This window comes from Branchiostoma lanceolatum, chromosome 12 (assembly GCF_035083965.1).
Source record: "Branchiostoma lanceolatum isolate klBraLanc5 chromosome 12, klBraLanc5.hap2, whole genome shotgun sequence".
Lineage (NCBI taxonomy): Eukaryota > Metazoa > Chordata > Leptocardii > Amphioxiformes > Branchiostomatidae > Branchiostoma > Branchiostoma lanceolatum.
In genome coordinates this window covers 12,933,794-12,951,481 of record NC_089733.1, presented here as the reverse complement: position 1 = coordinate 12,951,481, position 17,688 = coordinate 12,933,794, and the positions used below count along the sequence as shown (strand labels likewise).

The 17,688-nt window shown below is 39.5% G+C and overlaps 2 protein-coding genes and 1 non-coding gene across 13 annotated transcripts in view; 1 reads left to right on the top strand and 2 right to left on the bottom strand.

Annotated features, from left to right (window-relative positions):
- LOC136445837 (rho GTPase-activating protein 5-like) overlaps positions 1–14,604 on the bottom strand; it is a 55,491-nt gene extending 40,887 nt beyond the window's left edge. For 10 of the 11 annotated variants that reach the window (XM_066443989.1, XM_066443983.1, XM_066443994.1 and 7 more), the window contains exon 1: positions 14,408–14,603. The gene's annotated coding sequence lies outside the window, so the exon portion shown is untranslated. Of the gene's footprint in view, positions 1–14,407 lie in introns of all 11 variants that reach the window. The other variant, XM_066443990.1, reaches the window with a different exon arrangement.
- LOC136445839 (V-type proton ATPase 116 kDa subunit a 1-like) overlaps positions 1–17,688 on the top strand; it is a 268,423-nt gene that overhangs the window by 32,879 nt on the left and 217,856 nt on the right. The window lies entirely within an intron of this gene.
- Positions 16,687–16,759, bottom strand: Trnar-acg (transfer RNA arginine (anticodon ACG)). The gene has a single exon. It is a non-coding gene; the product is annotated as a tRNA-Arg (tRNA).

Here is a 17,688-nt window from a genome sequence, read left to right as displayed (position 1 = left end):
TATCCTCATGAAACAGGACTGACTAGAGAACTTGACCTTCATGGATAGAGTATTAGAAGTAATTTCCGTTTCAGCATTCAATGGGCGAGATCTTACGTAATTACGCAGATTTTGCAAAGCCCCCAGAAATTTCATCACATGTGGCTCGCATTTTCAGACAGTGCCGCCCTTAATCATATCCAAGCAACATTTGTCCAATGCATGAGCTAGCCGCATATGCGTAGGCGGCATATTATGCAGCATGATTATATCAGACTTTGATGACAGTTGTATATCTTGCTGTTCGACAATCCAATAACACTACAAACCATATAATGGGATGGCAAATATTTCATCATTCCATGCTAGCTTTTCTTTCCAAAGTTGTCAACATCACTGTCAACTGTCTGTATCCTCAAAAATAGTAGAAGTTTGTCGTTACCTTGTCTGTTTCACACAAAATTCATAGAATCATACAGGTACCATAAATGTAAATATATCATACGTCCCAGTTAGCTTTTCTTTCCTAAGTTGTCATCATCATCTTCAACTGATTATATCCTCAAAAATTGCGTAGATCTGTCCTAACCTTGTGCGTTTCGCACAAAATTCATACATGTTCCTTCCAAGAACTACCATGGAAATTGTAACAATGCCTCTCTCAGGAGGTGACCTGAGAATTGGAAAGCCAGGATAATGGTCAAAGGTCAGACTTTTAAGCATCCCCAGTCAGCTCTTAAACTTGCCTATCAAACTCTTTGCGGATTTCAGATATGCTGCTTCAGTTATTCTTTTATCACATGACACAAATCACATATGGAAAAAAACTCACACTGAGACTAACTAGTTTGGGCATCAAGCAAAACTGCCACATTAGCACAATTATGGCACATCCTCATCACAAATCAAAATGAAACATTTTAACTATTCTGTCATTAAAAGAGGCATGATTACTTTTATGTATCATAGCACTCATACGAAGGAGACCCGAGGAAAGAGGATGTCCTAGATAATAAATAAACAATGACCTTTGACACACATTGTTTATGCTAAAAGAACACCAAAGGTTGATTCTGGTAGCAAATAACTCACCTTCAACTAAACATGCGACACAGCCAGATGTAAAAAAAAAATACTTCACCTTGTCCCATCTTCGTCTTGAGAACCTGGGGGGACCGTGGCCGCTTTTCAAAAACATTCAGGGATTTCACCAACAAGATTTTTACATGTAAACGGATTAAACCAAATTGGGTTTTCATTGGCACCGTGTAACATATAATTTTACAAAGTGTAGGAAGTATCAATCCTGGGAAAGTGCCCAACTCCAAGTGGTAAGCTGGTGATCAGAACATAGCAGGCTCAAGTTCCTTGTCCATTTAATGTATAGAGGAATTCCAACTTGGCAATGAAGGGAGGTGAGTGGGTGGGGGGCACTGCCCTTGTCACCATGCCAGCTGTTCGATTTGGGCTCCCTTAATTCTATTGCACGTTTTCAGACTAGACCACCTAAAACATTAACCAGTCACTGACAATACAGAATAGAGGGTACATGTACCAGAACAGAATTCTTACTATATCTACAAGTATCACTTTTTCCTTATATTCATTATTGGAATAACAAGGATGTTAAGACTATCTAAATGTGCCGAGTCCAGTCAAGTTCGTCCATAAGGAAATGCTAACGACTTTGGTGAATGATGGTTGATAGGGAGGGTCTCTTACCCCGCCCCCACAAACAATAACAAACGGGTCCTGCGTATATGTCACCATCTGTCCTTGTCGCACGATAAACCCTACTCCTCGCAACATCATGGCATTTCAACGAAACTTGCTGGTTTCCTTCCCAAGAGTTTAATTAATTATAGACAAAGAACTTTAACAGATGCATATGGTCCTTCAGGGAAGAAACCTACATGTACGAGCACATTCTATTACTGTGTATGCAAGTACATTTTGTTTATTACAATATTTCTCTCCATACAAGTTACAATGGTATCTTACAAAAACTTGTTAACTAAGTTAACAATTTACATGCTAGGGGCAATTTCTAATCTCCAAGTTGCCATGCAACTTAAAAAGAACTTTAGTATGGTAATGGTACAATTCCCACCACACAAATTGACTTATAATGACCAAATAACCCACGACCCAATAGACTACCTAATAGTAATACAGGGACAAACCACCCACATATATTATTCAAACAAATTAAAATACTTCTTTCTTACCCCCGCCACCCACTGATATATCAGATCATGGTCAACTGGTTTTCCAAACGGGTAAGGCACCGTACCTAAATGTAACATCAGGGACAGGTACCAGTACAGAGGACTGGACCTTTACCTCTTTCACAAAGTAACCTGTGGTTTACAATGATGAAAGGAACATCAATAAACTAAATGTTTATGAAGATGTTTATCTTGTACAAAGAATCCATGCTTTTGAGAAGATCTCAAATCAAAGATTTCCATACACATACAAGTTGTTGTCATCTTTACCCAGTGCTATATTAATCTTCATGGCAAGAATAGATCTAACACATTTTCTGTAAGAAATTAAGTAAAGAAAATATAGTGTGCTTGATTGGAAGGCTATTCAGGTACAGTACAGGTGCATTGATATTCCAATATTTGGGACCTGTACCTAAATGATTTTCGCGGTATTTTATTGGATACAGAAGTCTGAGTGTCATCCTAGTTAGCTTGTCGGGCGGGGCTTCCATACTCTCTCCTCAACAGACTACAGAGAGCCCTGGTAAACCTACTAGGACGACACTTAAGCTACTGGGTACCGGTATGCAGTCCTATTAACGACGCAGCCTACCATCAAAATAAAATTCATAGAGCCCCTGCTTCCCAGTACAATTTTCTCTTTACACTCAGATGGGTATGAGCTACTGACCTGTTGAAAATTGGCCCATAGATGCAGACCTTTTTTATTACATGGTCAAAGAATTATGCTTATCTGTTGTTATTTATGTCGACTATAGCTCTGAGGTGGCCACTCTGGTGATTAGTCATATTTGTCGCTCTCAAATCATTGTTTAGGGTGCGAGTTTACTCCAATGTTTCTAACATACAATACAAACAACGACAGGAAAATATTTTGTATTTCCATATGGGAAATGGCAAATATCTAGGCCACATATGTATATACTACAAGCTGCAAATATGAACTGAAAAATACTCGAAATTCTAAAAACCTCCAAGATCATACTGCAAATCTATAAACCAGTTATTCTTTATTCATAGGCAATGTCTGATATTTCAATGCCATTGTCCCATATTTCTACCAAATAGAAAATTAAATAATAAACTCTCAGTCCCCGAAGAATTGCATCATGACATCTTTCAATACCATCTAAAAGCCAGCCATTCTAAGAAAAAAAAAATATATGACCTCCAAAGAGTTAACATGACAAAAATACTGCATTACGTAGAAAGAGGAATGTAGAATTTGTCCAATACAGGAAAATACTGTCACAACGATTAGGAAAGTCCATTTTTGCCAGCCGGACCCTTCAGCTACTCTACATTAATAATTCAGGTATTGGGAGACCTGATAAATTGGCCCGAGCTCAGCTGTAAGTCTCGTAGCCTGCACTCAAAGTCGGGAATATCGTCCTGCGTGCACCACATTTATTCCCATCGATTGAACGGCAGCCAGTGTACGAAATGAACCTGAATCCCATTTAGATAAATAATGCAGCGTTGCATATTAATGAGGGATGAAACGTTTCAGGCTAGCAGAAATGCTGTAATCTTGTTGCACGTTTTCCACCTACTGAACCGACTTCTACTACAAAATGCCAGAAGTTTTGATACTAGTTCTTGTTTATCTGTGTTACAGCTATAAGAAACTGCCTTGGATTTGATCGAAACTAGAAACAAAGACACCGGATAATGACATTATCAATAGCATCTCTGATAATTAGAAAGTGATAAAGAAGACCTTCAGATATAGCTACATTTTAATGTACAAAATGTAACATTAAGAATTTATCTTCTACGTTTCTTTGTGTGGGAATGACTCCCCAGAGATCAATTGATAGTAAATAATGTATCATTACTTAGAACTTAAGAGCATGAAACACTTTGAGCAAACAATGTTTCTTTCCTGGCAAAATTTGTCTAAATCTATGCATACCTTCAGGAATTCCAAATCTAATTTCTAAAGATACTAAATATAAGAACTTGTTGTGCAATGCTCTAAAAAGTCTAATCTTTCATTCATGATATGCAACAGAAATAATAAGATAACGCAATTAGTATAGCTTCACAAAGTCCTCACTGGCACATTTAATAACAGATGTAGCAAATTTGATCATGACCTCCAAAATGGTACAGCAAATCAAATTATATCTTTTCCCCTGTCATATAATATACCATAAACCTTCCACGGGGAAATTTCCATCATACGGCCGTATCTCCAAATTTAAAAGCTGTATTAATTTGCATATGTTATGATTTAGTACGTGCTAAAAGGAACTGGTCAGGGCAGGCTGTGACAATCTATTTTGCTATCTATCACCTATAACTCAGGAGTATCTGGCGCATGTCCAGGTGTATAAAAATCCATTTAACTTGGGAGTGAACATGAAGAGAATTTTAACGATGCATTATGCTGATAAAACAAAGGAACCTGTGCATGTTTATCTGTGCATGTTTAACCCCAATGGGAGGAATTACGGAAGTCGTTTGACTAGAAATAATGGGGAATTAAACAAACCATGGACATCAAAAAAGACATAGAAGGCTGGAAAACAATAGTCGTAAAATAAAACCTTCAGTCAAAATTAAATCTTACCTAGTCTAATGCTTGGGTCACATTTCCCAGCTGGTATCCAGCCGGGCTGTTTGCGGAAACGAAAAATTAAAATGTATATCAATGAATATGCACAAGCTATGCTCTTGAATAATTTTTGGCACGTTTCGTGTTTTTTTGGTCTTTTATATCATACTTTTTGTTCCCAAAACACTGCCCGGCCTAGCTTGAGTGTCCAGATTTTTGGAAGAATATATTATTCCAAACGATTTGAAATGGAACGATCTCAGACTGTTTGGTGAAGGTAGAGCCTGGAACTGAAACAGGATGACACTCAGGCTATGACCGGCCGGGCCCCGGATTGAAAATGTGACCCAAGCATAAGACAGCAATTACTGTAATGGCCAGAATTTGTAATGTGGACATATTTCATTCTTACAATTTAGTAACACCACAACTAGTATAATTAGTAGTGTTGTGTCACAAACTGGAATTTTCATCATCAGAGCCAGACTACATTACTTACAAAATGCATACCAGCATTAACATTGGAGTGTCCACTTCCAACATGTGATCTGAAAAATCTCATAAGACTTACAGAAAGGTAGCCAAATAATTTGACAAAAGTAATTCAGCAGCAAATATGATTTAGAACCCAAAGTCATGATAAAACCGTCTTATCATATTCTTAGAAGAGCTGCCTAAGCTGTTTTGTGCCGATAGAAAAGACTAAAGCATGACAGTGCATTGATGTATTTCTGAACATCAGGTACGTGAATTATGGCCTGTAATAAAAGCACACAGGTGGCACTGTACCCTCAAGGCGTAAATATTCCATTGAAAGCAATAAAACCTCTGAAGCAGCCAACAACGACGGGAACGCTTCGGATCATAATACTGTTTAGATTTTCACCGCAATATGTGAATTCACGTCGACACACACGTTCAAGTCTTGTTGAACCAACATTGCAGCAAAAAAGCGGACTTATTTTGGAGCGTGGGAAAAGGCAATCAGTTCACTGTTGCCTCCAGCCTTTGTAGTTGTACAACAATGGAACCGTGAAAAGAATGCAACACTAGCAGTAGACTGGTTCCCTTTTTACAAGACCTGTACTATGCTACAATGCGGATAGATACCATCAAAACATATCTGAAACAATAGAGCACTTTTTAACTATCCCTTACAGTTAAAAGGAGTGAAGTATTGCAAGTGTGAAACTTACATGTGAGCCACCAAGCCTGCTACATTTTGTACAGTAAGAGAGATCACACATGCCCGCATGTTGCACCAAAGTTGCAAAACCAGTTTGGGGAGGGGGTGCTTCTCCCTACATTGTAATCTAACATTGCCGAACAGGCCCATTATGTGTTACACAGGTGAGAAAAGCTGCTCCCAAAATACACACTGGAAACAATCGTGGAACAGAGAAAAAAGAACAATGAACACCTGCACAGGACAGGTAGGCCATTGTTGTAACCTTGTCTTTAAGAAGTTCTTTTAACCCTTTCCTAAAACTAATAGCAGAATCTAATGCTAGCTCAATGTAACTAAGATTTCATTTTGGAAACAAACCTACGGGATCTAATGGATGACAAGAAAAACACAGCTACATGTACATGTACAAGAATCACCCAAGCATGAAATTTCTACATGTGGAACAACACACTCATAATCAAGTTGACTGTGCAACCAACTGTTACAGTGCCTGTTCATAGTTTTAAATTCCCAATACAGCATCATGTTGTATGCAACTTGTTTCCTTTGGCATAACTTGTGCATGTACATTTGTCATCCTACAATTTGCCTACTTCAGTAAAACGTTTCATGCCCAGATAAACATCATAAGCACAAAGCAATTGACTGAAATGTGGAAATCAATAAGGAAGTTTAGATTAGAGTGGCATGGCTGGAATATATATCCCTGACCGATGGCTTTCGGGCCACCTTATGAGTATGGTATCCTTCTGGCAGAGACAGATAAGAGCAAAATACAAATCAATCATTTGTCACACCTAGGAGATTGTTGAGACAAGGTGTTTTATTACGATATTCACCTGCAATGTCTGCCAGCACAAAAATATGGAATGTAAATGATTTTCCCATCATTGTTGTCATAGTATCTAAAACGATTGTAAGTTGAATCATGATCTGCAATGATTATTTCAGGATTGGAACAAGAATTAACAGGGCTCGAAATACTGGGCGCAGTACCAAAATGTCTAGTTTAGGTTCACCAGTGCACCTGTTCCCAAATATGGATTTCAAGCTCTGAACAACAAATAGAAGGGACCGACTCCAACCAAGGATATTATATTGTGTCCTTGCTCCCACTGAGTATAGGTAGACATGCCTAGGCATGTTTTGTACAGTATTGAAAAGGGAGAAACTCGATACTGACATGCAGGGATTTCAAACAGGTGCTGCACCTTGTTTCTTCAATTTCCATGCAAATTCTCATCATTGTGATTCCAAAAGTACAACATATAGTTGTGAAGTTTGACAGCATATAGAAAGGAAATTAACCACAGGTATGTGTAATAGAATGTACATAATAATGGTGAGTTTTGTACTGCAAGACAACAGAGTTTGTCTCATCACTAGAGACTAGGTAATAACTTTTTGATTAGCTGCCTTGATTGTTTGTTTTGAACAGCTACAAATGTGGTAATGATATTTCAAATCAACTACATATTTGTCATGAAGAAGTCCACAAATTATTGCATTATTTTATTTTCAGAATATGTAACTTCAGTTTAGAATTCAAATATTGACACAAGTACAAAACTGAGAACATATCCACATATTCATTACATGGCTGAAGTCAAAATACAATTGAGATGTGTTAAAGTTGAACTTCGGATGAACTTGAAAAGTCAATATTGACTGTGACAAATGTCCATAGTACAGAGGTGCAATTTCCTGGCAGAGGCAGGCACATGCTTTTAGGCCAAGCCGCTTTTAGAACCTGGACCGGGCAACGACCTCACAAATTTCAAGGCCATTTCTGCATGTACATGAAATTAGTTTGTAGTGCCATAGTATAGGTTATTTCCTGAGCCTAATGTTTGTCCATAATCAAATCAACTCAATACATAAAAAGACTGAAGAGTCGTAACCGAATAAAGGACACTTGGTAAGTAAAATCTGTCTGGGTTGAATGAGGTAATGCTCTGATGATATTGAAAAAAGAAAACCTGTTTATGAATATAATCCTACATTCATGTTTTGGACACCCAAATATGGAAAGAGAGTGACCATCAGCAACCTACATAGACACCCTTTGAAGAAGGACACTGGCCTCGAAGTACTAGTAGACAACATAATCCAGCCAGTGAGGGACATAGACGTATGGGGGAGCCATCGTGACTCAAAAGACTGGAAAGGCTCGACATAGCAAGTAAGCAAGTATGATTACTATGAAGCGATCAGATACAAACTTGCACACAGACCAGAAACAATCCTCCCAGATATCAGGGCCCTTAATACTGTGGATGCTTTCACGTCTCCTCCAATCTTTGTAAAGCTACGCTATTGTGACCCACCCTTGAAACCGATGCCGTCTTCCGGAATCACACCTTGTTGACGCACAAAGGTCGTTGTGTGTGGCATGCGACGGACATAACAGCGCGATCGGGATCACATTACCCACTCCTAAATAGCTGACCTTACTGTGCTGTTACAAGCTAGCATGTAGGCGCTTTGAGTATGACCAAAGTGAATATAATTCATATCCTTCATAATCCTATTTGTCCTAACGTATATGTACCACAAATACAACAATACACACATTACAATTATGTGATAAATATCAACAGAAATTTTTGAACAGCTGGCTTCAAACACAATAGCACAATACCCAAAGGTAAAGGTGTATGGTAACTACCTTCATTAGTCTAGTCATTATGTATCGAGTGGACGGCATACATATGTTCAACGGTTTTCTCTAACTTTCAAGGCACACCTGTCCCAGGTGTTGTTAACCTTAAGAAACACCTTCATGGTATCACATTAAGAAACACCTGAACTTATACAAGGAAAATCTAATTGGTATTTTTGATCTTTTACTTTGTGACCTTGTATGGGGAAAGAAATGGCATGAAACAGGGCGTCACCTTTTTTTTCTGCTGCCAGAAATTGTTGTGTCCAACCTGTCCAAGGACATTTAACAGCTGCTTTGTATAACATTGATATTCAGGCATACTCTATACAAACAGTATTCAGATTATATACCTACCATACTATACAGTCCTGTTGCCTGAAAGTCAGCCAGCACCTTACACAACAGCCAGCAGTGCAAATGGAAAATTAGAAATCATGTAATTGTTTGCCGTTTCAAAATCAATGTCTCAAATAACTGGACATGTGTCTCGTGCCGAGCTACAAAATCGAAGTGACCGCATCACAGAGTGACCACTTGCTGTCACCACAGCTATGCAGCACTTGTCATCAGCTGGTCAAGACAGACAGAAAGATAACATACCCAACATGCCACTTCTTTTAACCCCCCTCCCCACTTAACAGGCAGGAACCCAGGGTATGCTGGTACCAAATGCCTGCCCTGTTATACAAGCACATGTACAAAATGGGCTGGGAAGAGAGGTTAGGGGGTTGTTTTGATTCAAATATGTGTAGGGCTTTTTTAACTTTGCAGTCTCTGCTAAGAATGCATCAATACACAAACAGCCTTTACTATGTATATAGCAGTTACAGCAAAAGATCATCATGGTTAAAGAATCACATACCCAGGTATCCCCAAACCAAATTGCCATTCTTAACACACTATCTTCCCAAAACACACTTTTCTTCCCAAAAAAATACCTGTGCCATGGTACATCATGTAACCACATTCCCAGCCCATCCATGACCTTTGAACTCCAACAACAGGATGCTGACAAATAAACAAAGAGGAGAAACTCAGCACAGTTGTAGACAGACAGAAACCTCCCCTGAGGAAACAAGTATTTCTTCCTGACATAGCTTACTGGATAAGATAATTAAATCCAGGAGTTGCTTACACACTATTCTAGTATCAGAAGCAGAAGCCAACTTGATAAGATTAGGCTAAAATACCACATTATGCAAATTTTTCCCTCGACATTGGCACCTCCACATGTGTGTAACAAGACAATAATATCAGCATGAAAATGCCAGCAGCATTTGGTCGTTTAAAGCATTTATTGAAAATCCATACACCATTCAATTAAAATTCATAACACAGAGCGTCCCCTCATTTAATGGTTTTATCAATTGAGCTTGAAGATAGGAGCCTCTGAATGTAATCATCTGTCATTTGGAGACAACCTGCAATGGCGATTATTTTGTACGCTGGTTTGAAGGCAACGTTGTTGCTATTCTAGTCACATCTTGGGACAGGATTAGAAACGTATCCATCTTCTGGAGAATTCCCCCGCACGCAGTCATTATCCCAGGCCTTCCTCCGCGGCATACATGAAAATCTATTGCCGCACAATTCAAGGTGGGCTCACAAAAGGCACTCAGTTACCCTAACAATGGGTACTTTCCCTCGATATTTGGAGCGGAATGGAGGCAAAACGACAGCAAAGGCAAAGTAAGTGAAGAATTATCCCTATCTATTACACGACACTTTATGACCCAGCTTCCAGCTTGGGGATTTCTGAAGGTACTCAAGGATCGGCCAACAAGACCTTGCAATTTCAGAGGGAAAAGGGAGAATTTCTAATCATTTGTCATGCCTACTATGAAAAGATCTAGCCCATAACATTTGTCTTTTTCTGTCAAAGCTCTGGTTCTGCAGTAAAATAATTTAATTTACTGCAATAAAGAATATGGTGTAAAAATTCATCATATTCAGAACTTGGTCTAAAAAGTATGTCACTGTTGATGAGCTGGATGGATATTTTATCTGGTATTATTATCACATTATTACAAAGGAAACATAGACCCCGTTCACACTCATTTTTTTCAATCGCGATTGAATTATAATCGCAATTGTTCGATCCGATCGCGATTGAACGCAAAGAAACTTTTGCGTTCACACTGCTTTTCGCTTGTGGGTACACAACAAGAAATAAAATAAAATGTCAGTAATCCCTACACAAATATCATGGTGCACTGGTGCAATCAAAAATTAGGTGCAAATTAGGTGCACATCTATGATTTTGGGTGCACAATAGTGCATGTGCACCCTGTATTTGCTGTTGTCGAGGGAATCAAAATAGATTCAGAGATTGGCAGATTTGTTTCCTGTTCCTGTTGATTGCAAAATATGCTGTGTCTGAGTTTTACAGCAACTACTATTTCTAAATCATGTCAATGACATTTCTTGAAATGAACAACAGATACACTCAGTACTTCTTTATCATTAGCAAAAACCTACAGCAAATGTCTGAGGTCAGTTGTGAAAGTACAATACACCAACACAAGACACAGTAAAAGTCATTCACAGTGGCTTTATTTTGCGGTAGGAGGGAAAGGGAGGTTTATGCAGTGTTAAAATTTGCAGTTGAAACAATTATTCTGTACTGTAGTACAGTATTCATGTCCGAGGTGTCATGAATTTGCAGTGGTGAGGTCAATGCAAAAATAAAACCACCTCGTAAGTTTTAAGATGTACAGTAATCCAATTTCATGAATATGCATCATAATTATTTGTACATAATCTGTTCCTAATTAGAGCAACAACTGTTTTCTCTACAGGAAAGGGGGTCAAGCAAGAATGGCTAAAACAGCAAACAGAGGAACTGTAGCAGCTGCCCCTCCCTCCCTTCCCTTCCCTGGAATTAGGAAATAATGGAATGCTGATTCTGATTCCAGACTGTGTGTACAGAGAACTGGTTGCACACAGAAAACAACACCCCTCATTCACAGTGGACTGACAGTCTCCTCAATCCTGGGGACCATTGACGATTCCGGGTCTTGTGCAAGAAACAAAATCACTTCTTTTCGGGGTCAGCTTCAATTTTTTTCTGTCCCACTCAATGTTTGAGAGCCCACAGTGTTAGTTTTCATTGTTAAATTTGTCATTCTAGCTTTAAATTAAAGAAAGACCTTTTCTTCAATTTGATGTCATGAAGTTTTTTGGACAGACGGGGGATTTTTTCTCCATCCCACCAAGCAAATTTCAGTCCCTGGATGGAGGGATGGGTCCTGGAGACAGCTCTGCTTCTTTTACATGATCCATGTTTTATGCATGCCTTCGCTTTGCTATTTCACTCTCTAGTAATATTTCAATAATGCTCATCATTAGAAAAATGAGTCCCATGTTCATAAAGGCTTCTCCCTAGCATGGCAACCAAGATTGTAACTCACCAGATATTGGAATTTTTTTGGATATCAATTTTTTCCTCTCTGCGATAGTCTTTGTGCTTTCTTTTCCCGTTCTTATTTCTATCCCGAAAAAGATTGGAGTTGACAGAACATCTGATTTCCACGGCCAATAATGGCCATTCATGTCAGTTTTACTCCCGCGGTGTTCTCCAAATTACCAGTGTTGGGCCCCATCGGTGCGTAAAAATACATACAAGCCCCGCATTAGTGTCCTTCGGTAAAATGGAACGTATTTAGCTAAAGTATCCGCAGTTCAAGACGAGGTCTTTCCTAAAGCCCACACTTCCATCTTTCATCTGGTACCCTATGTAAACAAGGGAGCTACAAAACCCAGGGCAGATAAATTATCATACCAATTGTTGCTAGCAGATTTGTGTGGTGAATGGGGTGAGGGCTAGAGTGAAAGGAGGGTAGGTTGCGCTGAATGGCGGCCATTATTGCACCCGCTTGAATACCAAAAAACAAAGCATATCTTAGGAACAACAAATTGTTCAATCCCTGTTGCTAAAATCTTTCATCATCTGGGTCATTCATGTATCAAGCAGAATTATACTCAGCAGTAACAGGATTCTAATTCCTTACTATTCCTTACATTTCTTATCAAACACAATCTCTTAATTATTTCATTGCAAAACATTCCACATAAGGAAAACAAGAACTAATTTATGAATGACAACAACAACAACAAAAGTAAAATCTACTCCTGTTAAAGTAAGGGGTAAGGTTTCTATCGTTTTGTGTGGCAAACATAGCAAGAATGGTATAAGTGTGTATTTTACTATCTGTCAACAGGAAAAGATATGAATCACTTGACCTGAAGCTACTCTTGGTAGTTTCACATTACGGAAGGTGTATTTTTTTCCAGTATAAAGTAGATACCGAAAGTCTCTAGCTTGGACACAGAATACACTCTGCTCCTATTGCCTAGAATCGATCACAGTGGACATGCCGACAAACAATAGCAAGCCAGGCAAGCAAACTACACCCAATCAACATACCAATGCCAGGATTACACACATTTGGCTGATCCTCCCCACTGCAGCCAATGAATCGTGTGTGGAGCATACATAAACACAACCGGTAGGGCCAGAACTGGTGTTACCAGGACTCACTATTTAGTACATAGACAGCACGCACTGAGGGGGGCCGTTTTGTTAAAAGGACGTCACTGTCCGTAAGTTCAATTCTCCCCACAAATGTCAACCAAAATAGCACCTTGGGCAGGGCAAGCTCTTCAACGTGTAATCAAATTGTGTGGGATGATTATAGCAGGAATGCAGTGTGCGGCCAAAGTGGTCCTGATCTCAGAAACTAGACTGGGGATGTATTTTGGGGAACAGAGTTTTGGACAAAACAGACGAAAATGAGGCGTGAAAGCAACAATGTAGAAGAATGCAGGGGGAAAATGCCTTTACACAGGAAAATGGCCAACAATCTTCGTCCCGAACATATACAGTATATACTTCTTCCGGAACTAGAAAACCAAAACCATGGAGAGCATTTCATCTTGCTGAACATTTGTTATACGCCGTCTGGTAACAAGAAGTGACCCAGGTAATAATTTAGAGCAGCGGGTCGAAAATTGACTGTGAACCAGCGGGCCAAGTTTCTAAATAGTATACACAATCAATGTGGACAGTCTAAACAGTTTAAAGGTCTGGGAGAGAGGGCATCTTAACAAATAAGACACCGCTTCCTGACACAGCACCAAACTATCTAAGACATCCAATACAAGATGTTTTGCCTTATAATATCCAAGCAGATGTCAAGAAAACATTACAATTTTTCACCCCAACATCTGCTTGGAGATTATGTTTTGCCCACCCCTAGTTCAGAAAACATGACGTCTGGAATGAAATCTTGTAAGAATTTCTCCACATGTGTTTGGGAAGGAATAATATTCTCTTGAAGACCGCAAAGACCTGGATCACGAGGTGATCTTAATCCTTAAGAAAAGAAAATTAGGGGAAGGCATCTTCCAGGCGGGGGTATAATTAAATGGGGCAGACGGGAAAAGGAGCACCCGGCAGTGTGCCTCACACATACCCACCCACACTCAAGACGTATCCTGTGCAAAACACACAAAATTTCGCCCTCAAAAACTCACACAATTCGCCCTAAAATACCTATATCACGCCCTCACAGACAGCTCAACTCTCTCAGAATTACTTAAGGGTACACTTACGGAGACATCTGAACCCTAGACCCAAGTTTGGAGTGGTATTTTCCTCAAGAAAATCGCGATTTTCCCCAAGACGCTCCTACATGTAAAATGTGCTAGCTTGTTGGTTGGGCAGGGCTAGGCTAGCGACGGATACACGTCGAACCAGAAAAAATTCCGACTGGTAAACTTACGGTTTCTTCGGGTTTCGTGTCACTTCGGTGGCCCAGGCCGTTTCTTCGGTTCTTGATGAAAATTTCCCGGGCCCTGATGTGTTGATTTGAGGTGGAAAAGGGTTGAAATACAAGGATTACACAACCGCTAGTGCTAATAGTCCAGACCTATCGCCATTTTTACCTGGCCGATCCGACTGGTAATAAGGCCAGTCCATAGAAACTAGCCCCACATTCGTGTCACGATTCTGTGACGGTCGATATTCAAAACAAAACGAATATTCAATCTCAATAACAATCTAAGCTATAAAATGCACACTTTTGTGACTTTATGGATATTAGTAAGTTTATAGTAAGGTTCAATGTTTGTAGAATACAAATTTCTAAGTTATCAAGGTTAGTATGCGAATGTGCGGCTTTAACGGGACGAAATGCATAAGCTGGTTCACAATGTGGCTGTTCCGTGTAGTGGACTCCCTCCCTCCGTCCGCTTCACGTGTTGTCGACGTCATCAGGTGTTAGGTCACGCTTCTTCCGGCTAAGTTCACCCAGGAAATGGCAAGAATGTCTCGTGGGACATCTACAAGACTATTGTAAACGTTACCAAAACGCCAATTGTAAGATATTCGCATTGACATTGTTCGTGGTAAAGTTTGAGTCATATTTCTGTCAGCTTTTTTTCTTCTTCATAATTTTCTGATAACTGCCGTGTACAAACACATATCCGTCCAGGTTCCGTTCTTTTTCTTTCACAGTCTTCATAGACCAAAAAATAGCAGAACAATTGCTAGACGTTTAGCAATAGCATATAGGAGCGGAAAGGGCTCCTACAAAAAGTAGGAGCCCTTTCCGCTCAGGTGTTTTTGCAGGATTTGGTCATATCCGATGTCATAAAGTCTGCGTCTCTACCAATGTCATTGGTCTCTATTAACATTTGTTTCACATGCAAAACTGGCATCATAGCAAGAAGTTGAATGTTTAAACCGGCACTATAGCACTAACTTTCTAGCGTTTGGCAAAACCATCACAACTTGTATTGAAAACGCTAGAAACTTAGTTCTATGCCAGTTTAAACAAAAATCCTTGCGGTGAGACAAGGTTTTACACATGACTAACCACTAAGAACATTTCACGACACCGTGCGCGCGCCGAGTTTCCTTCTTTCACTCATCAAAACCAAAAAACACTTCTCGTCTGTCGTTCGAAGGAAGATATAGACTTCCAAGAAACTGCATCTTCACACTGAGTTTGAGTCACTTGTGATGTCACTAAAACTTTTTCTTTCCGATTCATAAAACTTTTAGTAAACGTTTTCGTATCCGGGGAGGGATTTTAATGAAAAAATTCTCACTTTAAATTTTTGATATCATATAACGATATAAGAAAAAAAAGGACAAACACTAGAAAAAAAGGTGTACTCGTCTCGGCTGCGGTAAAAAAGACAAACACTTGAGGCTCTTTTAATTGTGTTGTTAAAACACCTGCTTTGTAGCATTATATTGAACTGTCAGTAAGCAATATAACTATAAATAGTGGATACAGATCTACGAAGAGGGCAGGAAATGTATTGAAAGCTGGTAACAGATAATACCTAACGTCAAGGCCAAATGGACATAACTAACTCCTCCACATCAACGCAGTTAAAAATAGAAAGTGCATTGTCCCTGTTCCAGAGAACACATTTTGCACTTCCGGCTTATTTCGCGGTCTTAATATTTCTAAATTCTGACTCACTGCAACTTTGTTTGGGGTATGCTAAGAGATTGTCATGCGAAAATCTTTCACACGGGTGAGTTCCTTCTAGGCATGGAAGAAAAACCAGTTAGGAGACACGATGGTGTGCCTCCTGATATCTGCTTGGAGTTAGGGTGTGCTAACGCTCATGATCAATTATGTATTTTTATTGTCAAAAATCGTCGACAATTCTGAGCGAAATCTGAGATGCTAACAAGTTACATCAAAACTACAACAACAAGACTTGCGAGGATCCGCAAATAGATTTGATCAAGAAAAGTGACGTCGACTCTCCCTCCGATTTATTTCTTTGAACTTTAATATTCGGTCCTGAATCAATTTTTAAAAGCTATGACAAGATATGAACGATTCTAGACATATTTGTAAATCTTTTATATATCGCTAGAGGTCGCTTCAGCAAGGTAACACATCAGTAAAACAACGAGCAACTCCCGGGTGGACATAGATTTACATGTGAAAGATAATTGTCTCTGCGACTAATTGCCATGAAAAATACAGAAAGCGTCCACTGTTGCGTACTAAAAAGATAAAAGGCGAAAAAAAATCGAAGCTGCCAGGATTCGAACCTGGAATCTTCTGATCCGTAGTCAGACGCGTTATCCGTTGCGCCACAGCTCCGCTTGGAACGCTGCCTCGGAATGTAGTAATATGTACTATTGTCACATACCAAGTGTACAAAAGACCCTCGGGTAAAATTTCACGGTTCAGCCCTTTCGTGTCAATCATTCTCGAGGGGTTTTGGTGAGCATGATGCAGGGCCAATGCTGACTGCTGCCATGCTGTGTTGTTGTGTAAGGATTAATAACGTTTAACATTACATACACAGGTTTTGACGTGAAGATGAAAAGAACTTGGGCGAAGTGGCGCGGGGTCCCTGACTGTAACTGCATTTCAATGCTTTTCAAGCCCTGTAATTCAGTCTAAACAGTCACCAAAACGTGTTACCCTTACAAATTTGCTGTCTAGGAACACTTCCAGATAAAAACCAGGGCAGATATGTGGTCTGCGACTGCAAAGAACGGGCACAAGATCGGTTGCCTTGCAGCAGAGGGTCTCACAGCGACGACTGGCGTTTAAAATAGTACTGCAGCGCCGATGGCACGCTCCATACTGCAGTACTGATTACAGACAATAGTCGTCGTTGTGAGACCGTGTGCGTTTCATAACGTTACGTTACTGAGTTACACCCAAAATTATTGAGGACAGAACCAAGGGGGTTGGCAGAACAAATCATGCTCGTTTTTCAGTGTGAACAATTTTGTCAACAAAATCCCTCGCTTTGATTATGGCCATGTCTTCGCGATGGTAATTATCATCATCGTAGTTAACAAAATCTTTTGGATAGTTGGAAAGTTTAGCATTGTATTATAATATCTTTTGGACATAATATTAAATGTCTGAATATCTTAATATCTATTTATAAATTTGGGCGAACCCTGCACCTCATTTTCATTGTAAACTGTAACTTGTAATGGGGGAAATGATCTGATCTGACTTATTTAGAGTAACGTTAGTGAATAGAGCAGAATTTTCATTTACTTTGATGA